Source organism: Chrysochloris asiatica, unplaced genomic scaffold (assembly GCF_000296735.1).
Source record: "Chrysochloris asiatica unplaced genomic scaffold, ChrAsi1.0 scaffold00153, whole genome shotgun sequence".
In the NCBI taxonomy this organism is placed as follows: domain Eukaryota; kingdom Metazoa; phylum Chordata; class Mammalia; order Afrosoricida; family Chrysochloridae; genus Chrysochloris; species Chrysochloris asiatica.
Window position 1 is genome coordinate 421,097 of NW_006408671.1, and position 6,415 is coordinate 427,511.

General features: G+C 34.5%; 1 pseudogene; it reads left to right on the forward strand.

The window, feature by feature from the left end:
• The first annotated feature begins 515 nt into the window (after window positions 1-515).
• On the forward strand, window positions 516-1,487 carry LOC102818435 (annotated as a pseudogene).
• Window positions 1,488-6,415: the final 4,928 nt, after the last annotated feature.

Consider the following 6,415-nt stretch of genomic DNA (forward strand, 5'->3'; position numbering starts at 1 on the left):
ATATGAAACTTATGCCAAATTAATTTATTTGTTGTTTGTTTTACTTTGCCTACAGCTACTCAAATGCTGTCATATCATTTACTGAAAAGATTGTTTTTTGTTTTTTTTTTCTCTCTCCAATGAACCACTTTTGTGCCTTTACCAAATATCAATTAGGAAAATTTGTGTGGGTAGATTCCTAGTTTCCCTATTCTATTCATTTAATCTATGTGTCCATTTCTTTGCAAACAATGAACAGTCTTTAGTATTGTAGTTATACTTTAGACTTAGAATAGAATAGAATGGTAATTCTCGTTTTATGCTTCTTTTAAAAAAATATTTTATTAATTTAAAGTCACTTTCATTTATATAGTAATTTCAGGACTATCTTGAGTTAAATTGATTAATTTCAAAAATGTGCTGGTTGACAATAAATGTGTAAAACCTATATGTAAATTTGTACACAACTAAAATATTTACTATATTAACTTTTCCAATCCAAAGGCATGAGGTCTTTTGGCTTTCTGACCAGCACCATGGCAGTTGGCAAGAACAAGCACCTTATAAAAGGTGGCACAAAAGGAGCCAAGAAGAAAGTGGTTGACCCATTTTCTAAGAAAGATTGGTATGTATATAAGAAATATTGGGAAAACACTAGTCACAAGTACTCAAAGAACCAAAATTGCATCTAATGGACTCAAAAGGGTCGCGTTTTTGAAGTGAGTCTTGCTGATCTGCACAACGATGAAGTTGCATTTAGAAAATCCAAGCTAATTACTGAGAATGTTCAGGGAAAAAACTGTTTCACTAGCTTTCATGGCATGGATCTTTTGTTGTTGTTGTTAGGTTCCATCTAGTCAGTTCTGACCCATAGCAAACCTGAACAGGGTTTCCAAGGCTGTAAATCTTTACGGAACCAGAAAGCCTAATCTTTTTCCCTTGGAACAGCTGGTAGTTTCAAACTGCTGACCTTGTGGTTTTCAGCCTAATTCGTAACCACTACGCTAGCAGAGCTCCTTGGCATGGATCTTACCCATGACAAAATGTGCTCCATGGTCAAAAAATGGCAGACCATGATTGAAGCTCATGTTGATGTCAAGACTGCAGATGGTTATTTGCTTCACCTGTTCTGTGTTGGTTTTACTAAAAAACGCAATAACCAGATTCATAAGACATCTTATGCTCAGCACCAAAAGGTCCATCAAATCCGGAAGAAAAAAAATGGAAATCATGACCTGAGAAGAGCAGACAAATGACTTGAAAGACATGGTCAATAAACTGATTCCAGACAGCAATGGAAAGGACATAAAGAAGGCTGCCAGTCTATCTACCCTCTCCTTGTTATGTTTGTTAGGAAAGTAAAAATGCTGAAGAAGCTCAAGTTTGAGTTGGGAAAACTCATGGAGCTTCATGGTGAAGGCAATAGTTCTGGAAAAGCTACTGGAGAGACAGGTGCTAAAATTGAACAAGCTGATGCCTAAGAGCCACCAGTTCAAGAATCTGTTTAAAATTCAGACTTTTAATGATGACAAATAAAAAATCTTATTTGTGATGCAAAAAAAGCATGAGATTTATCTACTTTTACATGTTTGATTTCTGTCATCAATATTTTCTAGTTTTCAGCATACAACTTCTCTCGCTCTTTCTAATTACACCTGAGTATGCATTTGTTCTGTACTTCTGGTGTGGCACTATAGGATAAACATTTGACTTAGAACAGCAATGTTGGCTGTTCAAACCCACCAGCTGCTCCTGGAAACCCTATTTAGGGTCAATATGAATCAGAATTGACTCAACAGTACTTAACAATGTCAACAACATACAGTTGTTTTAAGTGATTGCAAATTTTATTATGTTATTTTGGATTTCACATCCTCATTGTTAGTATATATACATACAATATATTTTTTATGTTTATTTCATAATAGCCAATGAGATTGCCTCATTTATAAAGTCTAGATTTTTTAAAATAAATTCCTGGAATTTATTATTTACATTGTCTTCAAGTGGGTACCAACCCATAGTGACCCTGTGCACAACAGAACAGAACATTGCCCAGTATTGACATGGATACTCAGCATTTGCAAATAGTCACATTTTTATTCCTTCTTTACCATCCCTTTTTCTCTTTTCATTTTCTATTCATGTACTGAAAAAATAAATTATATATATATATCAGTCTTTTGTTGAATAGGAGTGGTGACAACAGTTCTTTTATATCTTAGAACATCCACCCTTTCATTATTAGAAATAATGTCAGTTATAGTTTTTTGTTTGTTTGCTTCCCACCAAGGTATGTAGTGGCTTATGTGTTGTGGTGATGCATGACGCTCTGTCACAATATTTTAAATACCAGTAGGGTCACCCATAGTGAACAGGTTTCCGTAGAGCTTCCAGACAAAGACAGACTAGAAAGAAGGAGAGAAGGACTAATTCTGAATGGTTAGCCACTTAAAACTTTATGAATAGCATGATAACCTCATCAGGTAGAGTGCCTAAAGATGAACCCCGCAGGATTGAAGGTACTCAAAATATGATTGGAGAAGTATTTTCTCCTCAAAGTAGAATTCTTATTAATACCTTTAATGGAGTAACAATTTTGAGACCTTCATTTGCTGATACTGAACAACTAAAAATGAGATATAAAAGATGCAAATATTCATTAATAATCAGAATGTGGAATGTACAAAGTATGAATCTAAGAAAATGGAAGTCATCCAAAATGAACAGAATGCAAAATATCAATACTTGAAGCATTACTGAGCTGAAATAGACAGGTATTGGTCATTTTGAGTCAGACAATCATATTGATGAGAAAGGTTAAAACAATTCCATGAGAGCTAAAATATGACCTTGCATATTTTACACCTGATTTTAAAGACCATCTCAAAAGCATATTTGATTTATTGGAAACTAATGTGTGAAAACTAGAAAGTTTGTGGGATAACATAAAAAATATCATACATAAAGAAAGTAAAAGGTCATTAAAAGACAGAAAAGATGGAAACGATCAAAATGGGTGTCAGAAAAGAGTCTGAAACTTGCTCTTGAATATAGTGGAGCTAAAACAAGGGGAAGAAATTATGATAAAAAATAGATGAACAGAAAAGTATAAAGGGCAACTTGGAAAGTATTATAATTAGTGTGCAAAGAGTTAAATACAAAAAAGAAGAAGACACAGCAATTTTGAATCTGAGAGATTATTATGTTGAAGGATGCCATCGTCAAAATGTTTAATAATATGGGAAACTTCAAAAGAAGATAGAAGGAATACACAGATTTATTGTACAAAAAAATTAATGTATGCTCAACCATTTCAAGAGGTATCATATGATGAGAAACTCATAGAATTCATTGCAGCACTATTTACAGTTGCAAAAATATGGTGATAGTTTAAATGCCATCAGCAGAATAATGGTTAAAAAAACATTGGTACCCACACACTATGGAATACTATGCCACCTTGAAGTATGATGATGAATCTGAAAAACATATGAGAACATAGAAAAACCTGGAGAACATTATGCTTAATAAAATTGTTGTTACTTTTAAATGCTGTTGAATCAGTTCTGACTACTGTTGACTATGTATTGGGTTTTTTAACCATTATTTTGTTGTTGTTCAAACAGACTATGGGAACAGCGAATGATTTAATGATAAGAAAGGTGTGCGACAGGTTTGTATTCTTTCACCATACTTATTCAACCTGTATGCTGAGCAAATAATCTGAGAAGCTGTGTTATATGAAGAAAAATGTGGCATCAGGATTGGAGAAAGACTCATTAACAACCTGTTACAACCTTGCTTGCTGAAAGTGAAGAAGACTTAAAATATTTATTGATGAAGATCAAAGAGCACAGCCTTTGTTATGGATTGCATCTCAATGTAAAGAAAACAAAAACCCTCACCACTGGACCAATAAACAACATTCTTATCAATGGGGAAAAGATTGAAGTTGTCAAGGACTTCATTCTTCTTGGTTCAACTATCAACACTCACAGAAGCAGCAGGCAAGAAATCAAACGATGTATTGCATTGGGCAAATCTACTTCACAAGACCTTTTAAAAATGTTGAAGAGCAAAGATGTCGGCTTGAAGACTAAGGTGTGCCTTACCCAAGCCATGGTATTTTCAATAACCTCATGTGCATATGAAAGCTGGACAGTAAATAAGGAAGACCATAGACGAATTGGTGTTTTTGAGTTACAGTGTTGGAGGAGAATATTGAAAGTGCCATGGGCTGCCAAAAGAACTAACAGATCTATGTTGACAGACTTGCAGACAGAGTGCTCCTTGGAGGCCAGGATGGCCAAACTTTATCTCTCACATTTCGGACATATAATCAGGAGGGACCAGTCACTGAAGACTTGATTAGTAAATTCAACCATTTTGTGGTAATTACATATTAATATTTCCAATATTTTCATAATTTTCATAATCTGTGTTGGAGGAAGTGCAGCCAGAGTGCTCCTTGGAGGCCAGGATGGCCAAACTTCATCTGTGATACTTAAGACATATTGTTGTTAAGTGCCGTCGAGTCGGTTCCGACCCATAGCGACCCTGTACATGGTTTCCGAGGGTGTAAATCTTTACGGGAGTAGAAAGCCTCATCTTTCTCCCGCGGAGCGGCTGGTAGTTTCGAACCACTGACCTTAAGGTTCGCAGCCCGATTCGTAACCACTATGCTACCAGAGCTCCTTCAGGAGGGATATTCGCTGAGGTGGATATCATGTTTGTTAAGGTGAAGGGTCAGAGAAAAAGAGGAAGACCCCAGCGAGCTGGATTGGTAAAGTGGCAGCATCAATGGGTTCAAGCATGGCAACAATAGTGAGGTTGGCCCAGTATCAGGCAATGTTTTGTTCTGCTGTGTATATGGTCGCTATGACTTGGTACCAACTCAATAGCACCTAACAGCAACAACATCTTTTTGATGTCTCTTGTAGAGCATACTGAAGGATACTGTTTTCTTATTCATTCTGCTTTCTCTGTCTCTTGATTGGTGTATCTAATCCATTTACTTTCAGTGTAATTATTGTTAAGTATGAACTGATTCCTCTTATTTTCCTGTGTTTTTTTTGTTTTTTGTTTTTGTCTTGTGCAGTGCTTCTCTTTTCTTTGTTCCACATATTTTTTTTTTTTTGCACTGAATTCACTATGTGCTTTTTTTTTTACATTTGCATTGTTGTTGAGCGAATGTATACTAAATCTTTTTTATATTCTTCTTTCTTTTATTTTGATGTGCAGGTATAATAATTGTCTTTGCATCTACCCTGTATTTTTTTAAATATTTTTCCTTATTCAAAATCTCCTTGACCTCCTTGCTATTTGGAAGTTCTCTATCTATACTCTTTCCTCTTTTTGGTTTGTAGTTGACGTCATTATAAATTGATGTATCTGGTTTATTATTTTCAATCTTGTATATTTGTTTTACTTTTAATACTTCTCTATCTTTATTAGAGTCCTGGTTTCATACTATAGGACAAGCACTGGACCACAAGGTCAGTTTAAACTTCAAGGTCAATCATTCAAACCCAATAGCCACTTCTTGAAACCCTATAGAAGCTTGTTATGAGCTGGAACTGACTGGATGGCACTTAACAACAACAACAACAAAAACTGAATTGAAGTCTGGGTGGTGTTATCATGTACAATAATCTTAGATTTTTGTCTGCTATTATTGGTTATAAGTCCAAAGAATATCTCTTAGCAGTTTTTCTAAAACTGATCTTGTCATTACAAATTCCTTTCATTTCTGTTTATCAGGAAAGATTTTAATTTTACCGTTATTTTCAAGGCACTGCCTTGATGGGTATATGATTCCAGGTTGGCATTTTTTTTAATTTCATGATTTTATTATATATGTCATCCTCTTGTCTTCTTGCTTGCACAGTTTCTGCTGAAAAATCATCATTAGTCTTATTGGTTCTCCTTTGTAGATAATTTTTCATTTTCTGCATGCTGCTCTCAGGATTCCTTCCTTTTCTTTGGTTTTGAAAAGTTTAATTATAGTATGTCACTGTGATTTTCTTTTGGAGTCTGTCTTGTTTGTTGTTCATTCAGCATTTTGAATGTTTACTTTCTTGTCTTTCATGATTGCATGTTTTCTTCCAACAACCCTTCAACATTTTTCTCTGTGCTTTATATTGTCTTTTCCTATTGTGGAATTTCAAGCTTCGATAATTTGTCCTGCTTCATGGTGTACAGCATAATTCTTAGGTGTTCTTTGGATTTTTTTCATTTTTTTTCTGATTGTTCTTCTAGCATATTAATATTGAGATACTTATCTTCAAGCTCACTAATTCAGGCTTACATTGCTTCAAGTATACTCCTTTGTTTTATTAATTTAGCTTCCATTTCTGAAATTGTAGTATTTATTTTCTGGATTTCTAATTGCAGGTTTTGTACTTTTTAAGAATTTTCATTTATTTTATCTTTT